The sequence below is a fragment of the Dermacentor variabilis genome, chromosome 1, assembly GCF_050947875.1.
Source record: "Dermacentor variabilis isolate Ectoservices chromosome 1, ASM5094787v1, whole genome shotgun sequence".
Classification (NCBI taxonomy): domain Eukaryota; kingdom Metazoa; phylum Arthropoda; class Arachnida; order Ixodida; family Ixodidae; genus Dermacentor; species Dermacentor variabilis.
This window is the reverse complement of record NC_134568.1, coordinates 67,181,278-67,207,638: the sequence shown is the minus strand read 5'-3', so window position 1 is coordinate 67,207,638 and position 26,361 is coordinate 67,181,278. Positions and strand designations below refer to the sequence as shown.

At 46.1% G+C, this 26,361-nt stretch overlaps 1 long non-coding RNA gene and 1 other non-coding gene across 2 annotated transcripts; both read left to right on the top strand.

Moving 5' to 3' along the window:
- The first annotated feature begins 19,957 nt into the window (after window positions 1–19,957).
- LOC142571423 (uncharacterized) lies at window positions 19,958–22,373 on the top strand. The gene is made up of 2 exons (XR_012825875.1): window positions 19,958–20,128; window positions 22,152–22,373. It is a non-coding gene; the product is annotated as an uncharacterized LOC142571423 (long non-coding RNA).
- Window positions 21,769–21,841, top strand: TRNAL-CAA (transfer RNA leucine (anticodon CAA)). The gene has a single exon. It is a non-coding gene; the product is annotated as a tRNA-Leu (tRNA).
- Window positions 22,374–26,361: the final 3,988 nt, after the last annotated feature.

Here is a 26,361-nt window from a genome sequence, read left to right as displayed (position 1 = left end):
TAGAAGGGTCCGCAATATTTGCCAAACCTTCGGGGCATCCAGCTGTCCGTTAAGCTGATCACAGATTTGAAGCCAGTTCTCGTTGGCCAGTTACTGAGTATAATTTTGCGCTTCTGCTGTGATTCTTTGAATTATTTTGCGTAATGCTTTCTTTGACTGAGTCTTTTTTGTATTTGTTGATTAACCTGCGGCGCTTGTTCCAGAGATTTAAGAGATGGGAGTCAACATAGGGGTGATCATCTCTTCCTACTTCCCTAGTGTTCTTTTTTGTACACAGAGTTGATATCTTCTACACAAGTATCTATGTCCTCCCCTGGGTCTATCTGTAATATATGAGGTCTCATATCGTCCCAATTAGTAATGCCTGTTTTAGCAAAATTTCTGTTCGCGGTTCGTCCTCTTCTTGGAAGCTGCGTTCTAAGGATACGCTGATCGCTACCCGAATTTTCTAGGCTGTTTTCCCATAGCATTCACCGGTCCTCTGAACCATGTTAAGTCTGGGTTCGTATCTTTCTCGACGCTACTGCCTGTTCTAGTAGCAATCGAGGTATCGTTTAGTAGAGTAACATGTACGTTGTTCATAACCCATTCTAGCTTTCTGCCATTCGGTGCCGTCCAGTCATATCCTCAAGCTTTACTTGGACTGTTGAAGTCTCCTGCGAGGAGAATAGGGTATTTCTTTAGGCCCCTTGTGTGTTTTCCGAGCCACTGAATATTATTACCTGACTTTTTAGGAGAAGCCAGTAAGAAAACAAAAGTAGGAATATACCTATAAAGATGGGGGTTAGACAAGGAGACACAATTTCTCCTCTACTATTCACTGCGTGTTTGAAAGAAGTATTCAAGCTATTAAACTGGGAAGGCTTAGGAGTGAGGATCAGCGGCGAATATCTCAGCGACCTTCGGTTTGCAGATGACATCGTCCTGTTCACCAACACCATGGGGACGAGTTACAACAAATGGTTGAGGACCTTAACAGCGAAGGTGTAAGCGCGGGTTGAAGATTAATATGCAGAAGACAAAGGTAATGACCAATAGCCGGGCAAGGGAACAAGAGTTCAGGATCGCCAGTCAGCGTCTAGTCTGTGACGGAGTACGTTTACCTAGGTCAATTACTCACAGGGACCCTGGTCATGAAAAGGAAACTTACAGAAGAATAAAAGTGGGTTGGAGTGTATGCGGCAGACATTGTCAGATCCTGACTGGAAGTTTATCATTATCATAAAAAAAAAGGTGTACAATCAGTGCATTCTACCGGTGGTAACATATGGGGCAGAAATTTGGAGACTGACAAAGAAGCGCGAGAACAAGTTAAGGACCGTGCAAAGAGCGATGGAACGAAGAATGTTAGGCGTAACGTTAAGAGACAGGAAGAGAGCGGTGTTGATCAGAGAGCGAACGGGGATAGCCGATATTCTAATTGACATTAAGAGAAAAAGAATGGAGCTGGACAGGCCATGTAATATGTATAGGTTAGATAGCCAGTGGACCATTAGGGTTACAGAATGGGTGCCAAGAGAAGGGAAGCGCAGTCGAGGACGGCAGAAGACTAGGTGAGGCGATGAAATTAGGAAATTCGCAGGCGCTAGTTGGAATCGGTTGGCGCAAGACAGGGGTAATCGGAGATCGCAGGGAGAGGCCTTCGTCCTGCAGTGGACAAAAAAATTATTATTATTATTATTATTATTATTATTATTATTATTATTATTATTATTATTATTATGAAGCATCTGTAAAAATTATTTTCTGCGTGCTCCTCGGGATTCTGCACTTTATCGTAACGTATTGTATTGTATTGCCTCCTGTCGTGTCGAATTGTACTGCCGCTAAGTCATTCTTAACGAAAGTTAAGGTCGGCCAAAATAAGAATGCTCTTTAATGCTGGGTTCTCATCTTGGAACAACCCAAACGCCTCCGAAACTGGTGTACGGCTCAGTTCCTCCTCCGTAGACGTAGTTTGAAGCATTTAAGGTCACGTTAGAGAAGACCACGGTGTCAAAATTAATCCGGAGTTCGCCACCACGGCGTACCTCATAATCCGATTGTGGTTTTGGCACGTACAGCCCCGTAATTCAATTAATGTTTAGTACTTCAGCCACGATGCAATGTGCCATGCGAGGCAATGAATAGGATCAACCCTCTCAGAGGTTATGAAGTATGGCGCACAACAACGCCTCAAGCAAACGCCTCCCCCTGTGTGTTCTGTATACTACGCAGACAAACAGCGGTGATGCATGAAAGATAACGTGTACCATCAACTCACCACTCTCGCGTTGGACTAAACGTTGAAGAAATTAAACATTCGCCGTCAACATCACCGCTATTTATCGTCCATCAAAGCAAACAGCACAGAAAGCTTCGCTTACATCTATTCCCACAGTGCGTGAGATCCACATAATTTTTATATTGTTTATTCTTCCCTTCTTTTTATCTCGTCTTTCGTATCCCTTTTCTCTTCCCCAGTGCAATGTAGCCAGCCAGAGATATACTCTATTTAACTTCGATTCCGGTCTTTGCTTCGCTTTTATCGTTCTCTCTCCCTCTTATTTTTTTCGGCAACACAGCCGGTACCGTACAAGTTCGTGAGGTTACAACGGCGCAGGGTTTAGAGTGTATCCCCCCTTACGGCTGCATACGCGTATTCGAAGCGGTTGCGAGTGGAGTATTGAAGACCCTGCGTTAGACGACCAGAGTAATTGTTCTCTTGATAAAAGGGGTTGGCCTCAAAAACGAGTCAGGGTGAACAACTAAACGCGGAATAATAGCGTCCAAAAAAGCATCTATGAGTCAAAAAAAGAAAAACACCACAGCTGCGATTTCATGTAACCTTTTGCCACCGTGCCTTTTAGTATTTTTTCACGCGTAGGTGGTCCAGAGGGCCGCAGTGCTGGCAGACGAATCGAATGTTGCAGGGCTACGAGCGAAACCGCTTTCCGTGCGCACCTGGCAGTGGGAATGCATCCATGGCTGATGCCCTCTTGTTGTACGAAACCCACTGAAACATCCTCCTATTTCTTCCGTACTGCCTAAATTATTTTGGTTGCTTCTCTTTATAGGTCGCCTTCTTCAACCATCATCGAACCAAGGCATCCGAATAGTTTTTCTCGGCTGCCGCAATGCCCACTTCGAGGCATTCTCATATGACGCTTCATTTGTTGGATATTGCGTGATCTTTTTTACAGCGAATAGCTGCCTATACGAAAGCAACGGCTGTCTTTTTGCGCTTATCTAACGACGTCTATCCTCCAAAGGCTTCCTAAAGTCCTCCAGCTGTGTCTTCACTTTACATTTTCACAGAGAACAATATCACCCCTATAAGTACGAGAGGAATTAATTCTCCCCACGAAAACTGGACTGTCTCAAAAAAAAAAAAGAAAGGGGAATTTCATGTAGGACAAAAATAACTTAGTTTCTCTCTTCCAAATTATCCCCAACGAAATAACTACAGTCTTTTCTCGCACTGTTGAAGCAACACTGGAGCTCCTGAAGCTTAATGCTTTTGAGTGCGCCCTCAGAAGTGGTCCTCACCTCGTGCACAGTGATAAATATATTTATATTGAATTTCCTTCTTTACAAATAGAGAAAAAAAATCACGCTGAGCTCATTCCGATGGATAGGGTGTGAGGGGAACGCCGTCCAATCCCTAAGAGACTAATTACCACGTCATAGACACAGCAGTGTTAGCTGCAGTGTGGGGCTGTAGTGGCGTAGAAACCGTTCAGACGCATCCCACAATTTTGCGCGTTTCACTCGATCATTCTTTCCTAATCGCCTTAATAATTCCAACTAAAATCGTTGATTGACAGTCTGTTCAGGAGTATCAAATTCCCGCAGCGCAATTCCACAAACGCAGCAAACAAGACAAAAAACAAACGATGATTCTTGTCTTCCCACGAACGCGTGTTCAACTGGCTTGAAACTTGCTTGGTTTTGGAGTCATACCCATAGCACCAGCTTAAGTCATCCGTGAAGATTTTCTAAGGAACGTCTGGGTCACTTCTGACGCGATTTTTCAAAATTGTGGCACAATATCAAGCAAACATTATTTATTTTATTTTTCTGTGATCATTTTTTTTTCATCTGTGAGCAGGCGGGGAAAAAACATCGCGCCAACGAGTCTCACACCTAATTCCACACTCAAAATCTACTCGGAAGAGCTCCGAGTCACGGCAAGAGCTTCTGAAATTTTGTCACTGTGGCGGCGGATCTCGTTGTTTCTTTTCTGTTTCTTTTTTGTCAAGCCTCTACGACAATTTCGCAGCTACCACTGGTTGAAGGTCGGCCAAAATAAGAATGCTCTTTAATGCTGGGTTCTCATCTTGGAACAACCCAAACGCCTCCGAAACTGGTGTACGGCTCAGTTCCTCCTCCGTAGACGTAGTTTGAAGCATTTCAAGCGTTCCTGTTGTCGTTTTTCTCAGGAGGAATGACTATCTCAAAGGGGTTCACTGTCCGCTACGAACAAACGTCCTGATCTCGCAAGAGTAGCGCGACAACAGTTGGAACAAGTGTCACCGAAAACCAGTAGAACAACTTACGGTGATGTCGGCTTGGCTACTGACTTCTGAAGTGTCCACCTACACCCACTTAGCGGGAGAACACTGCAATACAATTACCAAGAGCTCCATGAAACCAGGGCATTTTTTTTAGTCCACCCTAGTATGTTTCATGGCGTTCATTTAGCACATGACTCCGTCACAGCATCCATCACCGAGTCAACCAGAGCAGTTTAGTGATGAAATCAATTGGAGTGCCACTGCCACTTCGAAGATTTAGTTTCACTTAAGCAGCTGCGAACTTTCCTCATTGCTTCACTGTACAGGCTCAGAACTGCTAGTATAACAAAAGGCGAACGCATTATTATACCTAATTTATGTTCCACAGGCTAATTTCTGAAACCTCTGCTCTCTGACATTTTTCGAGGCCACGAAATATGATTCAATGTCACTGAATGTAACAAACCACTGTACAGTATCCAAGACAGCTAACAACAACGCAGATGTGTAATATCATTAATGGTGAGATCTGTACATATTTCGTATGAGTAGGATGTAATAAGGATATTTAATAATTTGCGCCAGTTAGACCCCATAACTCGCAACAGTTCCTAATTTGGCGGCGACATACAGAAAAGTTCAACTTGCGAAGTACTGTAGCTTCGTACAGGAGCGACAGCACGCGATGCGGCACCTGTGAACCTCCGGCCCCCTGAAAACTTCCATTCTCGTGTTATTACAGCCAACTTTGCCGAGAAAAACGCGTGTTTTTAACACTGTTTATTATACGGGACGTCTCTTATTACCCCTATCTTACTCCTTAAAGGTGATGGTGTTAGTGATGACACAAACCAGCCCCCTCAAGGGCGCCAAAATTTTTACTGTGTTGTTCATTTATCGCAACACATCCGGTTTCCTCACTGTCTTTCCTTTCCTTGTGCCTATCTTAGTATCTCAGGGTAATAGGTTTTCAATCTAGCCCCATTAGACCTTAAACTAGTCGTGACCTTGCCGGTGCCGTCTTATTCACTGCATTTTTATTTGTAGGTACTGCCATAATCACACCGCGCTCTATCAGCTGGACTAACTCTGAAGAAGGCGCCTCACATACGCTCCATAAGGACTCCACTCACGTAAGCACTCCATCGCAAACAGCGTACAACCATTTCGGTACCGTTCAAGGTCATAGCATGTGGATGCGATACGGGTCAAGCTTCTCGGATTTCCGAGCGTGGCTTTACGATTTCAGGAGTGCTCAGCGAGTTCCTGCTTCGGTGTGCGCATCATTCCCAGTGAAACCGCCAAATGCAGAGTCGCGGGATGGGGAAGCTTGACTCCCTATCCTGTTCCCCAAGAGTGACCCCGCATGGCGACATCGTCGCTTTCGCTCGGCAAGACGGATCGTTGCACGTCCACTGCAGCCGGGCCCCACTTTTTTTCTCTTTTTTGCAGTTGCAAGTCGGTGCGCCCGAAATCGATGGGGCCCCTATCGGCCTGGGGCCCCTCGACAATGGCGCCACCGCACCTACATCCCCTTCTCCACCCGGTGCCAGCTCGGTGCTCCGCTGGTGCCATGGCAACAGGCTGCCAGAGCACGCATACCGTCGCCCAGCCATCCACCCGGTAGCCTTCGAAACGCCGCCCCTTGCGCTCCGCGTTTCCTGTCCCCGCGCTCATTTATGTATTTGCTCTCCTCACAAAACGCTGTGGGAATCCATCTCTCGCGGCCCACGCCTCGGTTATCTTGAGTGTGATTCCGTGCCGGCACCTGCGAATTGAGTCGTCTCCGCAGCGGCAAAGCAGTGCGCCGGTTCGACGCACCAAGTCGAACACATCTCCCAACATCACTGAAATAATTTGCTGTTGCCTTTCCCGTGCATGGTTCTTCATCTCGAGCGGTAGACGGCGTGCGTCCTAGCGTAATGAAAATGTGTTAGGTGTCAAAAGAGAGAGGGAAAACCAAAGAAAGGAGAAAAGCAGGAAGGTTACCCAGAACCGAAAATCCAGTTTGCTACCTGCACCGGGGAGCGGGGAAAGTAGCAAGATGACGATATAGACACCGAGCCAGAGTTGCCATAATTAGTGACACATATCATATATTAAAGAATACATGAGGAGCGTGCCTCCGTGTTCATTAGATCTGTTCGGGGTTCAAATTTGGGCATGAAATATCTACCAGACATAACAAAACATGTGTGCCTTATTACGTATGATCGAGATTATGATTATCGGGACATTAGACAGTTTTAGTTGGGTGTCTGCAACAGCTCTACGTACGCAGGAAACTCGCGGAGGCGACAGCGTGCATGCGCAGTACGTAGGAGAGCGCACGGTTTTTTCCGTGCGCCCGCAGCTTTTCTAAAGCTGCGTAGCGTTCGCTGTGGGCTCTGCGAGCTTTGCGGGACGAGAGCGCATTTTTCGATACGGTTCTTGCCGAAGATAGGGTGGCTAGAATGGCCATTCCTATCTGGCTAGAATGGCCAGCTAGAATGGCCCCATTCTAGCCCCCCTATCGAAGATGTGACTCCAGCCTGTGGTTTGACTTCGTGGTGGCTGATATTGGCTACACAGTTTCAGAAGCTGGCATATGGTGGCGCTGACTACGGGCTCCTGCGCGTACAAGTCAGCAATCTTTTTCTCAACTTTTGCGTCCGGCCAACTATATGCGTTTCACGCGCACGTGCTTCGCTAAGTACGCACGACCTTGCGCGCTGCGTACGTGCGTGGTTGCGGACCGCCCAACTAAAACTGCCAATTGTCATTTCCCGAGCGAGGCCTTAAACGTACCTTGAAGCTGGCGTTTCTTGCTCATCATGCCGCACGCAGCGTACTTGCCAATAACTAATTCCAACCATCGAATATCGTTCCTGCTACGTCTTTTCAGGTGCGTGGTGACTTACCGATGCCGCGATACTCCCCAGAATGGTGCACTTCGCAAGTCGGACTGCGTCCTGACTGAACTCCTCGCTCATCGATAATCCTTTTTGCTGCCGCTAAGCGTGTAACGTGCCCTGCATCGGTATGACCATAGCTGCGCCTCTCGAATAAATAGCAATAAGTATTACAGCCTCTAACCTTTCGAGCACCCTCTTGCGCACCAATTTCACATCGCGTACACGTTGTGGGGGAAGTTATGAAGTTATATAGACCACCCTTTTCGCGTTAACTTGAGCGCTCTGGTTAGCGGGAACAGAGAATAAACGCTCATAATACTATCAGTCCGCTCTTCATAGCATTCTTTTTTTTTTTTTGCATCCAGCAACTCGCCATATAAAATTGCGGGTTTTAAGTCCTGAAGCTCCACAGTGGACCATGAGGGGGAGAGAGAGAAGTGGTTCTTGTGGGGAAGGAGAAAAGGCTAGCGCTACGCCGTAGTGTGTAGGTGTCGGATTAATTTCGACCACCTGAAGTTTTTTTAACGTGCATCTAACTATAACCACACGAGCGTTTTCGCATTCTACCCCCGTCGGAATGCGGCCATCGCGGTCGGGAGACAAGCCCTCGACTTCGTGCTCAGCCGCAAAACGCTATATCAACTGGGCTACTGCGGTGGGTATCCACGAACTCGTTCTAAAAAGATCTTCAAGACAACCTTCTTCAATAGAAACTTCAAGACAACCTTGAAGACTACAACGCAGAAATTGGGTTAGTTTGGGTATTTGTTTTGTTTAGCATTACCCTGAAATGAAGCAGAGAAGGGCAAATAACCTTGTTCAAAGATGAGATGAGAACGCTCATGCATTAGCAGTTTGATGAATGAACAAGGAATGTTCGTATTAGGGTGACGTGATACAAATAGACGGTTGGAGAGAGTTGCGGCAGTTATTTACGATTGTACGCCTTATTTGCCATGAGCCCTACGCTATTGGTCAACATTTTTCAGGCTGCGCCCATTTCGCCTGTCTGTCACGTGACGTCACAAAACCGCGAAACCGCACCACGACTCAGTGACGTACAGGCTAAAGATGCATTAATATGCCGAACAAAACTGATATTTTTTTTTTCGGAATAGCCGGAGGCTGTTCCGTTCCGAAAGGAATTAAACATGGCCGCCAACCGATCACTCTGGAACTGGCGACTTGGAGCTGCCGGCGACAATGGTTTTCCCAGCTTATAAATAAAAAAAAAGTTGGTGGCAGTATACCGTTGTAGAGCCCTTTCGGAACGTATACATCCCTTTGCCAATTCCTCCTTGGTAAGGATCCACATCAGTGATTTATTTAACCATCCGTTGCACGCCACCGCTATTTTTGACTAGCCTCCGCAAGCTAAGCAAGGGGAAGCAGACCAATCGCAGATGATGGTGCCGCCCTCCTCATCCGGTCAACTTTCATTGCGCTCGCTCGGACCCACCGAAATCCTCTCCACTCGTGCGCGCTCCTCGCCGCTTGTAAGCCAATTATACAAAAAGCACCTGTCGAGATAAGCAATGATATTTGCTTATCAAAACAAACAAAAGTGACCTTAAGAGGAAGCTTTAGCTGGAGTGCTCCTATCTAAATGCGCGTAAAAGTAGAATTCGTTTTTCTCGGCAACCGCTGCAGCAAATTTGACAAGTTTTGTTACATTCAAAAGAAAAAACTTAAAATCTAGTAACTGATGATTTCGGATTTTTGATTTAGGTCGTCAATTTTTATTAAAAATTGACAAAAATAAAAAATTTTAAGAAAACGAAACTATCAAGTTTACAACTCTCTAACTCAGCAAAGAAAAATGATATGACAATTCCGGGAATTGCATCTAAGAGTACATCTAAAGCGGACAAGATTGATATGTTATACATAAATCCTAAAAAATTTTATAATATGGAAATAGAGCTTTCGCAGAACCCTTGTACACAACGTAACAAATTCATGTAAGATTAAAATTAACATATCAAATTTGTGATGATCTAATGGCTGCCGTTTACATAACCGCGATATCTGTTCTTAATGCAGAGCTATTAATTTGTAAACATTGTGCTTCAATTTTTTTCGAACTTCGAATCTTTGAAAATTCTTTTTACAAAATGCAGGTACTAAATCGACATTCCGCTTGCGGCAGTCACTAGAATTTATCTTTATTTCTCAAATGCAACAAATTTCAATAAAATTGGTCCAGGGGTTATCTCAGAAAAACGTTTTTGCGTTTTACGTGTATTTGAATAGGTCGCGTCGGAGTTGGGCCCAAGCTAAAGCTTCCTCTTAACGATGCGATTGTTTTATTGGGCTGTTCAAACAACGCTGCAGGTCCCCGTTCGACGCTTGCGTCGGCGGTAATGTAAATTTGACGTCAGGAGATTGTAATATAGTCATAATGGAATAGTTTTTCGTTATACGTACGACCCTAAAAATTTATTTATTTATTTATTTAGTTATTTGATTATTTATTTATTTATGTATTTATTTATTTATATCCTGAAATGTGGGGAGGGGGGTTCTCGATAAAAGGGGTATTACCTGAGGTGTGAGCAAAATCACTTGATGAGATATTCAATTATGTCCTTGAATTCCATGTTTTTGGTGTAATCTACGGCGTTGACGGGTAATGCGTTCCAGTCCTGTGCTGTTTGGGTGAAGAATTAGTTCAAGTGCGTCGAGGAGCGTGCTGATGGTGGGTAAACAGCTTTATAATGATTTATGCGGTGAGAGCTGCGATAAGAGGTAATGGTTATGAAAGGCGCACGTGAAGTATGACAGTACTTATGATAAAGGCAGAGACGAGAGACCTTGCGTCGGCAGAGCAAGGGTTCAAGAGAAGCTCTGGATTCAAATGCGGCGACGCTATTGAAGTAAGAGTAATCAGAGTAAGAAAATCATAATCAGGTAATCATAGCTTCGGAGAATATTCTAGTTTTGGGCGAACTAAGGTTTTGTAGAGCAGTATTTTAACGGAGGGAGGGGCAAGTCGTCTGCAGGTATGCGAGTACGCGATTAGCATTGTTTACGATAGGCGACATGTGCGAGGAACAGGATAAGTCTGAAGTAAAGTTAATGCCTAAGTATTTGAAGTTAGCACAACAGGGAATTTTGGAGCCGTTAATGTTACATGTTGGGCGCAGGCAGGACTGCCTGCAGTGAAGGGGAATATACACAGTTTTGGAGACATTAAGGAACATTATCCATGAATCACACCAAGATTTCAGGCAGTTTAAATCGGATTGCAGGATTAGTTGATCGGGAGTGCTGTGTATAGGACGATAGAGGACGAAGTCCTTGACAAACAATCGGATTTGGGACTGAGTGCATTTAACTAGGTTAATTTTATAAATCAAAAAGAGGAAAGGGCCCAGGACGGTACCTTGGGGAACGCCTGGGAGAACGGGGGCAGGAAGGGAAGGATAATTGTTGCAATGGACAATCTGCGGGTGACCTATCTGAAATGTTTTTATTCAGTTGAGTACGGGAGTATTAACGTTTAGGTGGAAAAGCTTCAGGAACAGACGATGGTGTGGAATTTTATCAAAGGCTTTCTCAATGACTATAGGAATAGAGCATCTACTGATGTGTTTGTCTAGACTGTAGCCTATGTCGTGCATAAAAAGTGCGAGCTGTATTTCGCAAGAGGCGTTATGCTTAAGGCCATGCTGATCAGGGCGAAAGAATTGTTCAGTAACTAAACATTCGACGGTGTGAGAGTAAATTATGTGTTCGATAATCTACAAACAGACGCAAGTTAAATAAGTTGAACGGTGATTCGAACAGATTGAATTGTTCGCTTTTTGGGGGGACAGGGATAGTGTTACCTATTTTCCAGTCTGCAGGAACAACGACACATGAAAGAGATTGCTGGCAAAGCTCAAGACAGAATTGTGTGTGATAAATTTCTGGTGTTCTTAAACACTTTTGAATTAGTACCGTCGATGCTGGCTGAAGAAGATATTGGGAGGGCGTCAATGACTCGCGATACCGTTAGGTTCGAAAGTTATCTATGGCCTGTCATGATCAAAGAATTTAAAATCGGGTGTCTCAGGATCGTGACCTATTGTAAAAACCGAACAGAAAGTACTATCTTAAGAAATTGGCGACATTTTGTGAAGGTATTGGTTTATTTTTTCCGTCTGTTAGCATTCAAATACGGGGGGGGGGGGGGCAAGAGACTTTTCAGAATTGCTTAGGTTTATCGCGTAACAAGGATGGTAGGGTGTAAGAATAAAGTGATTTTTTTTTTTGGAGCAATGAACCTGGTGCTTTATCTCCTTTTTTGTAGCGCAGTACTTAGCCCAAGCGCACGGACTATTGGATCGTTTAGCTGTCAGGAACTGTGGTTTTTTCCATTATTTAGATGCTTCAGCAGAACGTTGAACCATGGAAATGATGATCGTTCGATAATAGAAATTAAACTAAATTATTATCTGAACTCTTTAACCAATTCTTCTACTAATGACAAATTTGTAAGGCCGAGCAAGCCATTTTTTTGTTAGGTATGGGACCAGGCAGTGAGCATGACAATGCTCCCTATAAATCTACATCATATTACAGCAGGTCATGGTGGATCGGCAAAATGCGTCTATACCGGCTTTATCCAGGAAGATATGCGTTTCCGGTAGGCGTCCTGTAAACTACATGTTCTATCGATGCACTCCTGCAATGTGCCAGCTTCTTGGCACAGCTTGCAGGCAGGTCGCCGTGTTGGGTTCTCGTCGGCATACTACAGCATTACAGGAGTGCAGTGTATACATGTGATTGCACCTGTTTTGCGATTTACTCTATCTTCCTGGGCACTTTCAACAGCATGCAGTTTTACGATGAACGATAAATTATTTATCAAGAAAAGAATAAGATTAACACTTTTATGTTATATGGAAAATGATTTAGCATAAAATCAATTACAGTGAGACGCGTTGTCTTGCCGTTGCATCCACTTTCTGTACCCCTGATCTGTGGCGGCGACTTGAGCTATATTATAAGAGCGCCCTGTGGGTCCTTACTAACCGCTATTAGAGTTGTCAGACGATCCCACCGCTGTTACCAGTTGTAGGAGTTGTCGGACGATCTCGCCGCTGCCAACATTTGAAGGAGTTGAAGGTCGTAGAGAGGAACTTGGGAGGAACTAGGCGTCAGGGTTTATTTACATTATTTACATTTGAACATGGGATACATTTACACAGTCTAGCGTGACTCCCAAATAGAGCCCGCAAGACGAAGCATACAGCAAACGAGCACACAGCTCACGAGTACATTGACGAGCACAGAGCACGACGACGAGCACCTTAGCAGCCGACAAACAGCCGTTTTTAAACACTTCTTGTTCCCTAGATCCCTAGGTGAGGCAAAACGTTTCACGTCAGCGTAAACAAGCCGCCTCTCTGCGGGACGTTTTACAAACACACACACGCACACACAGGTTTCAGTGCCCCCTCCGCGGGCAGACGACCTTTGCAGCGCAGTCGTCGTTGTGTCCATTGTCCTGCGTCCCCGTAGCCAGGTGGTCACGCCCGACCCCAGCCGGCGCCTCTAAATTCCAGAGCGGACCTCGCACAGTAGCCTCCGCCACGGTCCATTGTCTGGTGTCTCGAAAAGCGCAGGGGGAGGTTCCGCTAATTACCTCCCCTCGGGGACTCCCCTGGGCTGACCCCCGCCGCGTGGCTGCCGGTTGTCCGCAGTTCTCTGAAGTAAGTTCATGGTTGGTTAGCGCTGTCCTAGCTGGTTCTCTGAAGGGCGCCACTACCGCGGGTGGATGGAAACACGTGCAGCGGGCTGAAATAACTTGCACGTTGCCACCTCGGCAGGCCATTCCTAACAGCTCCTCCATGGCCCGGAAAATCTCGCCTGGCCAGTGCTGGCAACCGCTGGGCAGGAAGAGAATGGCTGGCGAGCAAGACGATGGCTTTGCTCTCTGCAACCCCTGCGCACTTGGAATGCCTTCAACCATCTCACAACAACTGGCACAGAAGAGTCGATCCCCGCAACACAATACCACTCAGCGTGCAAACGCCCGGAATCAGCTGTTAACCCACCAGGCTTCCTATCAAAATTTTAATGCAAGCCACCTAACTATTTTTCCCCAAAATTTTGTGCCTCCAAAGCGAGCGTTCACGGTCCCCCTGAGTTTAACCAGATCTGACTGTCGTGCTGCACAAGAGCAAAGGTTTACGCAGAACTAAACCGAAGGCTCTCAAATGCCAATACCCAAACATAACTTAAGCAGCCTAAGTTCACGAACAGCCTGTTCTTACCCTATCGCAGTGGCGTACTTATCGCACTTACTTGTGCCACTGAACAGTCTGGTCAACTCCACAGGCACGTAATCACAATCGCGCAAGCTTTGTGGTCCCTATTCAGAACGCGTACTTGCGTCGTACGCAAACGTTTCATCACGCTTACTCACACTTGTTCCTTTATTTAGTCCATACAGGACACGTTCCTTAAACGAACAACCAAACTTGCGTAACTTACGCAACATAGAGGAACCTTTAAACAAATGTGTCTTCTAATAACTAGCTCTACGCACACGTACAAGAGAAGTCAGAATACGGCTGCCCTCGACACACACGAGCAACCCAGTCATAAACCTTCTGCTTCCTTCCGTCCGCACAGGACACGCGCTAATGGACCTAAGAGCTCTTCCCAGTGCAAATGATGCACTTACTGAAAACCTACGCGCTTAACCTCGGAAAATTAAAAAAACACGTAAAAAAGAGGTTAACTAATACACACGCGCGTTACCATAGGCCTCTCAACGATAACCTTGACACTCAGGTTACTCACACACAAAAAAAGAAAGCCTATCTACTCATTAATTAACTCCTCGCGAAATTAAAGGTTTACACAAAACGCCTCTTTCAAGTATCCGAGCTTCTCGAACAAAACATAAATCTTATACCTTACTTATTGAAAGAAATCTTAGTCTTAAATCGCGAAAATTTTCAAAATGTTCAAAAAAAAAACATACACACACCACGTTTTACTTCTACGGAAGCTCTCTTGGCCTACCGTTCCAAACGTTTGCGTCTGACTCATACTTTGAGCCGTACTCGAGGTGGTCGCGGTTCAAAAGCTATTCTGGCTACCCCGAAACATCAAAAGGGCCGACACACTAGCAGCTCCTTCAACACGTTACAGTTTCTGGCCGATTTGCGTCCTGGCGCCACGCTTTCATCACGAACTCGACTGACATGCGTCACGACTCCCTACCACCTCATCTCGTCTTGCCACCTTGCGCTCCTTCGCACTACATGCTGCTATCCGAAAAGAACGACGAAACGACGAGGAACGTAACCGCCCCGTGCCCTTTGTCCGCGTCCGTGCAGAACATGCTTCTCGGTCTCTCTTTGACCGGTGGCTCGAACGTGTTTGATGCGCCAACATCGTGAATGACGACCGAACCTTTCTTTTCCTCGCGCCAGGCCTTTTTGCGTCTATCGCTTTCTTTGGCGGCGCTGTACTACTCACCGCATTCTGATCTTTACCGCGCTTCCTTCTACGGTGCTTTGTCTTTGAAGTCTTTCTGATGCCACCTTCTCGTGCCTCGTGCTGGCCGGTACACCTTTCGTCGGCCCGGATCGGTCTCTTACCCGCACAGTCTGAATGATTCCTAACTAAATCATCGCTCTCGTGGCTACCTAGACTGGCGGAGAGCTGCACCGATCCCTGAACAATGCAGTGGTCTTCCCTTGAGCTACGGAGCTCGCAATCCTGCGAACTACCCTCAACTGCATCGTCCAGCTGGCACTTCGACACGCAGATCTGGCTCGACATGGGTGCTCGCGTCTGTCGGGTCAGCAGTACTCTCTACCTCGTTAGCAACCTCGCTAACATTACAGGCGACGCACACGCGCGGTAACTGTGCCAATTTGTTCGCAGCTGGCCTAGCTGTCTCTACAGTCCTCTGTTGGCACAACACCTCGTCGCTCTCACTCTGGCCTTTAACGACCTGCTAGCACTTCCAGTTCACTTATGAACGCGCTGCTAATCTCGCAGGTGCTACTCCTTCTCTCGTCTTTTGAGCAAAATCTGCTATCTGCTTCTTCCCACTTTCGATGCGTCCAGCATACAGATTTCTAAAGCCGCTGTTTTCTTCGTGCGTTTAACTGCTGCAAATCCCCTATTTGCTTCTTCACTGCTGCCATTTCTTTTTCAAGCTCTTTACGTTTTTGCTCACGCTCTTGGCGTTCTTGCCTGATTGATTCCCTTTCCTTTATTTTGCTTAGAATTCGTTTGCCCATTTGTTCTATGAATTTAAAATCATTGCACTTTGCAAAATGGTTTTACGAATCTCTGATTCCTTCAAGTCCTCCTGTACGTCTACCTTGATCTCCTCACACAACCACACCATGTTAGCTCTCATCAAACACATTAGGACCATGGTCGCTACTTTAAGCTTTGGCTCTGCTGTCACACAATACTTGCTGCGATACCCACGCAAATCAAAACACAAGTAATAGATCCCCAGCGAATCAAATCCAAAAACACAGAGAAATTGAAGCTTGGTAAATCTCACAGCCAAAACCAAAGTTTACCCACTGAAGCAGCACCATATCACCAGTCCTTCTCCGCCGTACTTAGTCAGTTGCAAGAGGTGGTCAATGCCAAATCGCCTCCAACTTGATCAGGATACCGGTCGGTCACCATGTGCCAAAGTCCGTTAGCTGCCGTTGCTGTCTCCGAGTCGTAGGCCGATCTACGAGCTGTAGGCCGATCTAGGAGCCGTAGGCCGATTCCACCGCTGCCAACCAGTTATTGGATTTGGCAGTCGTAGCTGTAGGGAGGACCTTGACTCTTCGTCGGGACTTAGGCGAGCAGGATTTATCTACATTATTTACATTTGAACATGGGATACATTTACACAGTCTAGCGTGACTCCCAAATGGAGCCCGCAAGACGAAGCATACAGCAAGCGAGCACACAGCTCAAGAGTACATTGACGAGCACAGAGCATGACGACGAGCACCTTAGCAGCCAACCAACAGCCGTTTTTAAACACTTCGTGTTCCCTAGATCCCTAGGTGAGGAAAAACGTTCGACGTCAGCGTAAACAAGCCGCCTCTCAGCGGGACGTTTTACCTCTCTGCGGGACGTTTTACAGACACACACACGCACACACAGGTTTCAGTGCCCCCTCCGCGGGCAGACGACCTTTGCAGCGCAGTCGTCGTGGTGTCCATTGTCCTGCGTCCCCGTAGCTAGGTGGTCACGCCCGACCTCAGCCGGCGCCTCTAAATTCCAGAGCGGAGCTCGCACAGTGGCCTCCGCCGCGGTCCATTGTCTGGTGTCTCGAAAAGCGCATGGGGAGGTTCCGCTAATTACCTCCCCTCGAGAACTCCCCTGGGCTGACCCCCGTCGCGTGGCTGCTGGTTGTCCGCAGTTCTCTGAAGTTCATGGTTGGTTAGCGCTGTCCTCGCTGGTTCTCTGAAGGGCGCCACCACCGCGGGTGGATCGAAACATGTGCATCGGGCTGAAATAACTTGCACGTTGCCACCTCGGCAGGCCATTCCTAACACCGCTTAGACACGCGCAATAGCTAGCACAATATATGTGCTGCCGAAGCAAGCGGCGGACTGGAGTGCAGGCGTTGTGCGAACACCGACAATCGTGGCGCGTGAGCGCCCCGCGTTTGATGCTCGCTACACCATGAACAGCATGATTAGAGAGGCCTTTGCGCTCGCTAACTCAGCCTCAAGAAGCGTGCACTCACAGATGACGCAGCACTCGCGAGCTGCTCGCTCTGGTAGTTACAGGATGATTCCCGCGCCTCGGAATTGAGCCCGTGCACATTCGTGGATATTGAAGACACTGGAACGCATACTCGCCGACTGGAATTGATGATGTGGCCAGGAATTAATTATAGCCAGAGAAGCTGCGAAAAAGGACTCTGACATGCTGTGCCACCAAAACTGCGTCTGCAAGTGTGGTAGAAACAAAAAAGTTACAGTGACGTTTCACTTCGTGAACGCGGGTGACGCGCGAGCGTATAGCACATCCGACGCTATCGTCCCTCGGTGCGTCTTGACGGCTACACCATAGAGATACCTACACTGTCCGCATCACAGATCGTTTGAAGTAGTAAAGGCAAGGCGCAGAAGACCAGGACTCAGGAAGAAGAACACAAACGACAGGACCAGCGCCAGCGTTTGTGTTGTTCTTCCTGAGTCCTGGTCTTCTGCGCCTTGCCTTTACTACTTCAAGCATGAACCAACTAGCCCAAGCAAGAGTTTTACTTGATCACAGATCGTATTCAAGACAGGGCTCGCACGGCCGCGCCATACGCAGCAGCCGCCGAAATAGAACGCCCTGCTGTAAACATTCACTTACTATTTAAATTACCTAGCGTGGTGTCAGCGCGCACAGGCAAACAGCAAGTGTCCGCACTCGATGACCACGGACGCTGGCTGTCGAAACGCTGGCGTGAGGAATCGCGGCAGCAGCAGCGAGCGAAGGACCTTGGTACTGCTTATCGTTTCAATGCAAACTCAGCGATGAGAACACAGTGCACGCAAAGCTACGAGCTGTCGGTCCACCTAGACTGTGCCCCCCAAAGCAGATCACTTTCAAGATAAAGCGCTGCCCAAATACAGCGCCCCCGCTCCATCCCCCCCTCGGTGTCATGGTGCAATGCGTCCGACGGCAATGCGTCCGACGGCATTCCTCCCCTTGCGCACGTGAGATTGAGCTGCCACAGTCGGCTCACCGTCGCACGCTTTCACTCGCACACACAGCGTACTGCGCGCGAGGACGACGTTAGACGAGACGAACCCACTACGTATGCATTGCAAAGAAAACTAGTAGCAAATGCCAGAAAAGGTCAACCCAGCGCGCATCCGCCCACCTTCCTCCTTCGCGACGCTTCGCCATGGTTTCATGTACACTTCGCTCAATACTACTTACACACTCCTCTAGATGGCGGTACTTTGCCGCGCGCTGGCGCGCTCCTTCGTACTGTCCCTGGTGCGCGATTTTCTCCAGGCGTCCAGGTTCTAGGCGCTTTCCTTGTTCGCTTGCTTGGTGGCATCAGACACACACCATCGATTTGAAGAGCTGGCCAGCTACGCTTGCGTGTAAATACTTTGTCAGACTATCTAAAGAAAGAGTGCCGCACCAGGAATGTGGTCTCTGCAGCGGTAATTACCCACGAAACACAGAACCTCTTAAAAACTTCTTGAAACGGCTACAAACGGCTATAGACGTCTTGGTCTATGATAAGACTGAAAATAGAATTTCTTCTAAACATAACCTCAGCACTTGGAATATGCTAGTATATATTCTATCTGCGGCAAAACCCACTACTGGTGTCACTAGAGTCTGTTTTGGTAAACGCATTCAGAATGTCTAACCCAAGAACTTTTCCAGATCTTTTTGTCTAAAAGTGCATAAAATGCCAAACGACGTGTTAAATGTGCGGTTACCGTCGGCCGTCGGCGTTAGCGAATAAAAGACGCCACAGACAAATCGAACTTGTTGGTAGCAACATAAGTTAATTGGCTTTCATATTAAATAATTTCACACCAGAACTTCAACAATCAAGGGCGTGTTGTTGTTTTCCATACGGGGCGCGCACACGACGCCTGGAAACCATTCTATGCTCGCACAGCAGGTATTTACAGCAGCAGGAGCGAAACGCCGGTGTTGCACAGCGGTGTCACAGAGCCACCGCGCTGCGATCACTTCGGCGGCACAATCCAAATTTGTCGGACATCTCATTCTGTGCTGGAAACACTGGGAGGCAGGAAGCTTGAAAAAACGGCCATTGTCGCCCGCGATGTCTCGGTCGTGGGTTCGTTATCCAGTTGTGCGTCATTCTAAGCCGTTCTGTACATTTATACTGGATATTAACTGGAGTCAATTAGCTGTGCTGATGCTCTGTGCCGTGTGTTTTGCATCAGTGCTTCGTGACATCGGCTGTATTGCGTGTTTTCGCCGACGGCTTACTACCACAATGGCGGGATCTGCGTTCGCCGCCTTCGTGTCTCGGTGCGTCTTTGTACGTCGCACGTTCGGATAACACTTTTTCCGGTAAGTTAAATACATTGCACTTCGTTTTTCGTCAACAATGTGAATATATTTAGGTGTTACCCGCGTCAATTCTTGATACATGGGCTATTCTGCCCTGCGAGTTTTCGTCATTACTTTTATACGAGGGTTCTGCTTGTGTTCAGCCGTTCAGCACTACCGCGCTCCACGACTTGCGCAACAACAGTCAGAACTTTGCCCTGCTTGTTAGCCTGTGGTTAACGTAGCACGAGCCAACCGAAAGGAGTGCATTCGAAGACGACGCGCTGGCTGTGATGCTGAACCAGACTGAACTCGCCCTATTTTGTGTCCTTTTGTTCTTGCGTGTGCGCGCGTGTGTGTCAGTGACTATGCAGTTTGTAGCGTTCCCACTTTATAGCAAAACAAAAAAATATAACTGCACTGTTCACTTCATCTATACAATTCCAAATTAAATCGTCTGCTGATGTACAAATTTCACTTGTGTTTTGTTCTAAATAAGCAGCAAAACCTTTAACCTAGTAGGTGCTTCATCTGGGAGAGAAATCACGACAGCTTGGCATTTATTAATGAATGACTGTGACCGGGTCACCTTATTTGTAATTGCAAATTTGCCTTTCAACTGACTTGATGCTATCTTATTTTGTCCCTTTCACTCTATAGACGGCTTGACATCCTTCTTGTACTTTGGCACTAGCTGGATGACGGGACCTCATCATGATCAGTGTAAGCCAATGTACTGCACCCTCTCTGGTCCTCCCAGTGCTTTTTATATGGGTTAAGGCCAGGGAGCGCTTCGTGGTAAAATAGCTAGTTGGTGTCTCACAAATGGCCATTTTTTTTTGCACTGGTCTATTATAAGCTGCCACTATTATAACCAATTTCTCAGTGCCAGTGTACATACACAGTTCTACTAATAATTAGTTTCCCTAAGCCTTACAAAATTTACCTGTAGGTAGTCATTGCTATGTAAGAACTCACAAATTAACTCTACTGTGTCATAGAAGTATTCCATACATGAGTAAAAATTTTCTACAACAGTGTACATTACACCTTGCTTCCCTAATGCACAAATGTATTCAAGCCAGTATTTGATTAGTTTGGTATTCTAAATGTTTTCTGTGTGATTTAGTTTCTTTACAGGAACTTACTGTACAGCATCAGCAAGCAGTATAATTTAAAATTTATGTGTGCTGTAAAAGGTGTGCTTTGCCGCTAGAATTGATAAAACATGGGCCAAGGCTTCCATACAAGGACAAACTTCAATTTCGCTCTACCACCATCAGCACTTGGCTGGCGCTTGCAAAGTGAATCACATCAAGTAGCTTGTGCCAGACTGTTTTTTAACCTTATTGTGAGGAGATCACAAAGTGATCTGTGGAGGTGCCTGCGTCTGAGATATAGATTGCGCTGCAACATATGTGCGTGTAGAACAGGCATGATGCTGAGGGTTCCAGCAGTTTGCAGAGGTGCTTTTAAAATTTTGTCATAACTGCAATTTTACCTGTGATGTTTTTTATCACCTATTTCAATAACATCATTGGAGGTGTTATCAGAATTTGTCAATCTATTTGCCCTGGGCCATTAGCCTGCCACATTTGCCTTTTCACTAGGTGGGCAATTATTCTGCATGGACCATTACTTGAATACACCTTTTTGTGTGCAGTGGCTTCTCAGATGCTCAGAATTACCTGAGGCTATAGATACACTGATGAATTTGCCACCTATATGAATCACTTTGCACTTTCTCACGCAAACAGCATGCTAACACTTCCAAGTCAGTGGGCAATGTTATTGTTTGATCACATCATGAGATACATTCAACTTTGTATGATGCATCATCCAAGGTGTTGCGTCATTTGTGTGAGGTATTGCCCGAAGCCAATTGGGGTCACATGAAAATATATCAACAAAGTGATTGATCCAGCTAGGATTGTTGCTTTGGAACACTACTTTATCACCAGTCCTCCTTTGCATGCTACCTGCTTACTCTGTACTGTGTCATGTTTAAGTTTGAAAGAAAGGCAACAGCTAGGCAGTGCAAAATGCCAAACTTGCTTTTAGTTCAACAATATAAAACGCTATTTAACTTTTTAATTAAGTTAGTACATCATTTACCTGCAGAGTGAATCATTGTTTTAAACTGATTATATTTTGCAGGAAGCTTCTCAGACTTGTTTGACAGGTTGATAAGTGGCTTTTTAGCCACAAAACACCATACAATAAATTAAAGGCTGACTTTGACTCTGCTATGCAACTTAATGACTATATGCCAGGAACAAGGTCTCTGAGTTGCGGCGCTGGCTAACACTCCCAGCGTTCGACTAGGACACATAAATACCCAAGAAAGTGGATGGGAAAATGACGCCGCTGTAGCTCAATTGGTAGAGCATAGCACGCAAAATGCGAAGGTTGTGGGTTCAGTTCCCACCTGCGGCAAGGTGTTTTTTCATCCACTTTAATTTCCATTAATTTATCGTTTCGTTATTTAATTTATTAAGCACAAGTAATTTCCCCTATGTTGTCCTTGGTGTCAGTGTTTGTTGGCTTCCTATGATAGGAAATATACTAGTCATTTTAAACATCATTGCATACATACCTTAAGATACCCGTAATTTAAGAGAAATGGGAGTGCTTAAATTTAGTTTTAATGTGAGCCAAACTTCTTACTTAGCACACATTGCTAATTGAAGTTCCAATTTCAACATTCCCATTTCTTCCCTTGCCCTTTTTTTCCTGTTCTGTGCAGGTATTGCTTTCCTATGTCTACAAGAACCGTCACGCGTGGCCTGTGACAGCAAGCTTTTGTGGGCAGCCAGTTGCTCTCCTACGAAGGCTGGCCTACTCTGGCAGCAGCGGCAATCATCTTCAAGATTTATCCATGATCACCTTTGCTGCTATTTGTCACTCTTGTTAATTACACTTTCTGCATCTTTTCTAATTTATTAGGTAATAAAGTATGAGTATGTGACATGGTGTGAAGTTGATGCCTTGCTGCATTTTCGCTTGCAATCACCTTTTATGCATGAAAAGCTCATCATACAGTTTATGAAAAAAAAAATAACAGCATATTATGATTTATCTTTCAGTTCTTGTAACATGCAACATACAAGGAATTCAATAATGGATGGTATGCTGAAGAACTCGCCATTATTTCTGCGCGATGCTGTGCAAGCATGTGGCGCTACCTTACAAGAGGTACCCAGAAAGTAAGTTACAATTTACTTTTAAATGAAGCATGGACATCAGAAAAAATATATTTATATTGCTAGTTAGAGTGGTTCGCAGAGTGTTTTTCCAGATGTGTACTATCCTTTATTTTTTAACTCATTGCAGCGCAGTGTTCTGTTTCGTATACTGGTGTAAGGCTGTTGTGCCCCCTGTAGCTGAAACAAGGATGTAATTTTTGCCTGAACTGCAGCATCACTGACAAAATTTTTCTTTGCTAGAAACTATTTCAATTTGGTGGAGACCCAGCAGGGCGAAGTTTTGTCAATAATGACGTGTTTCATGCAGCGATGTTCTTGTTTAGGTCAATGAGTGAACATTGGAATTATATCAGCATACAATACAGATCGTTTTATTTGCAAAATAATTCTGACAGGTGGCATTCAATTGATTGGTCTAATTAAAAGCACAAATTGACCAATGAGGCTGTACTACACTATACCCATGGTTCACATCTGGAAAAACTACCTCTGCATCACTCTATCCGACAATATAAACTTTCTTTTTTCTGATGTCCATGCCTCGTTTAAAATAAATTGTAACTGTGGGCAAACGTCGTGTTACTGTAACAGCTGCCGCAAAAATTTGAGGGAATGTCTAATAAAAGTCTTCAGTTGTTCTTGTCAAGCTGTTCATTAGCCAACTTTTAGCGTAACGTTAGCAGGGCTTACTGAAGTACTTCTAGACGTCCATGGCTACAAAATGTCTTGATCAAGACAGCTACTAGGCTTTTGAATTAGCCGTTCAAGACATCTTTTAGACATCAAATAGCTGCTTGCGTGTTTCGTGGGAAGGCACCAATCGTCCTGGTGTCGGCAGTATGTTAGCAACTGTTTTAAATGAGGCTAACGAGGACAATTTGCAAGAGTGGGGAAGGCCGCAAACTCGGACGCGTCGGATCAGACATTGTCTCGTCCCGTGCACAAGATGTATGACCTTCCTGGGAATAGTGCAGTGAAAGGAAGAACGAGTACACCGTGTGGTGGCTGCGAGCAAAAGTAACAGAGCTCATGCAGGCCGAAGTCGTCGAGAGCAACATTCCTCACATCATGGAAAAACATACCGGTGTGATCGTCTCCAACGTACGCGAAGACAACTTTAAAGACTTGTTTTCTGCGTCATCGCTGAAGCGCAATGAAGTACTACTGAGAAGCTATCCTGGAGAACTGACTTCGGTACATCGCAAGATGACTGCAGCCTCGGAGCTGGGTCCACATGAGTCAAATTTACACTTATTCATGGTCAACGGAACATCTCACGCGCTGCTCGACAGAGACTCGAAGCAAGCTTTGTGGTACAGTATTTCGATACCCCACGGCGTGATCGCAGTCGATTCTGTCACAGATTTGGTCGAGCAGCTCAGTGAGCTCTTGTCCAGAAGTCTGTGAACATTGAGGGGAATGTTGGCAAAAATTGTATTTCACGAATTGGCAAAACATTTTTCAAGACCCGCCCACTTCAAAACATTTTTCAAGACCCGCCCACTTCTTTTTTGCTCAACAAAATATGAGGATAAAGTAAATGAGGTCTTTGTAACGGGATGGAATCATACGCCCAGTAAAAACAGCGCAGTACACATCTTCTCTTGTCCCGGTCATGAAAAATGTCGGGAGCATCCGCCTGTGTGGCAATTCCAAGGTAACTATCGATCCAGTGACAGTCAATGAAAGCTACTGAATTCTGAGAATTTATTAGCGTTTTGTGAAGCAGGTTGGAGGATCGAAGCTCACAAAGCCTGATATAAAATATGCATACCAAGAGGTTCACTGGAATACAGTCGTAAGAACTGGTCGCTATCAACACGCTGAATGAATGTCCTTTTTGAATTCGCAAGGCTCCCGTTCAGCGTCCTGTAAGCCCTGGCGTTGATTCATCACGAAATGCATTGACAATTTGCGGAGCGGCTTGATTCATGTGGATGTATATTTTGACGACATTCTCCTATAAGTCGCGCAAATGATGAACATCAATGCAAGAATGTCTGCCAAGTTCTCAAGCGTCTTCAGGCAGCAGGCCTTTGCTTGAAGCCGAAGTAGTGCGAGTTTATGAAGTACTATGTAGAGTATATTCAGGCCGCACCATAACTGGAGATCAGCTTCAGCCAAGCGCTAAGGCTGTCGAAGCTGTTCTCTCCGCCCCAAGACAACAGGACGTCAAGACGCCTCAAAGTTACATGGGAATTAATAAATTTTTTCGCAAGTTCATACCGAGACCGTCAGAAATATCTCAACCGCTCAACTCCTTTCTAGCGCCAGGCGCACCGTGGGCACGGACGCTATCTGCAAGAGGAAGCCTTCTGCAAAAGCAAGGCGCTGCTGGAATCAGCGGAAACGTTTGCCCATTTTTATCATGCATAGGAAGCTTACACGAATTTATCGCAGTACGGCCTTGCCGCAGTTTTTACTCAGCTGAAGGCATGAGAAGTGGAGCTACCTATCACGTTCGCGTCGAGTTTAGTCGCAACGGAGCGAAACTACAGCCGGCCTGATAAAGAGGCCCTCGCACTTGTCCCTCGTCGTTGCACGCTTCAGGCAGGATCTCTAAGGTCGCCAATTTGAAGCTTTGGCCGAACACAAACCCATGTCGAAGCGGCTGCCTGCGGACATGGCGGTTGTTGCGGCTCGAGGTAGCGTTTAAGCCAGGGGTCCACCCGGCACAGGGATGAGTACGTCCGGTAGTAGGAATGCCGGAAAAAGGGTTCATTTTACATTATTTACACTGGCTTCAGTTACGGAAGCCCACTTCATGTAGGAGCATATTAAACGTCTGGTTCACATCAGTACACGTCAGCCCACTCCTGCACCAAAGGAGTCCGCCTTTACAACAGTCGTCTACCTTAGGGGACTAGACTGGGGAATCTGATCACTGTATCTCGGCCAATCATAATCGTCGAACCGCTCGCAATATCCCTCCCGTTGTCGCACCATTCCGCCGGACTCCGCCTCCTATATGGCACCTTCGTCCCTGCATATGGCGCAAGCACGTAGCAGTCTGGGAACCTGAGATCGACGCTGTTCCCACGGTAGTCTTCGACGTTAGCCCTTTTTATAGTGAACTAGAATATATTCTAGTTCACTATAGCCCTTTTCATGAATTAGTTTAGCTGTTCAGGGTCAGGTTTAGGTAGAGGGATTTTCGCGGTAGTTGTCACCTCGAAGTGAGCTCCTTTGTTTGCGCGTCACAGTCTATGGGCCCCGGCGGCGTCGCCTTGGCGCACGCTGATGAAAGGACTGCCTCGTGGAAAACGTCCAAGGAATATTCATCGCCGATGGTTCAAGGTCTATTTGGAGGAAGTCGGTAAAGGTAAAGAAACTAAGTGTGGCTCACTATGGAAGCTTCATATGCGAAGCCCCATAGTGAATTAAGAGTCTCTTTGACGTTAGCCCCTGGCCGGATCCAGTCCTCGAATGAAGTCGTCTCCTTAGTCCGGTACTTTTGCCGGTATGTCCTTAGTCCTTCGCATTGTCACTGGAATAATGCTCACATCAAACTCTGCGCTGGGTGCTGTTCCTGTCAGTCTTCGATTACGCCTTGAAACACCAATCGGAAGGATGGGTGTTTCACACGCAGGCGAACCCAGTTGGCTGCCCTTGTCCACAAATGAATTCCAAGTAGTTTGTCCTTTGGATGTGTTCATGCTCCACAGAAGCTATCTGAGGATGTTAGCTCAACCAACAGTCAACCAACAGGAACAAGTGTTGTCAACTGTAGGTTCGTCACTCGTTCATCGG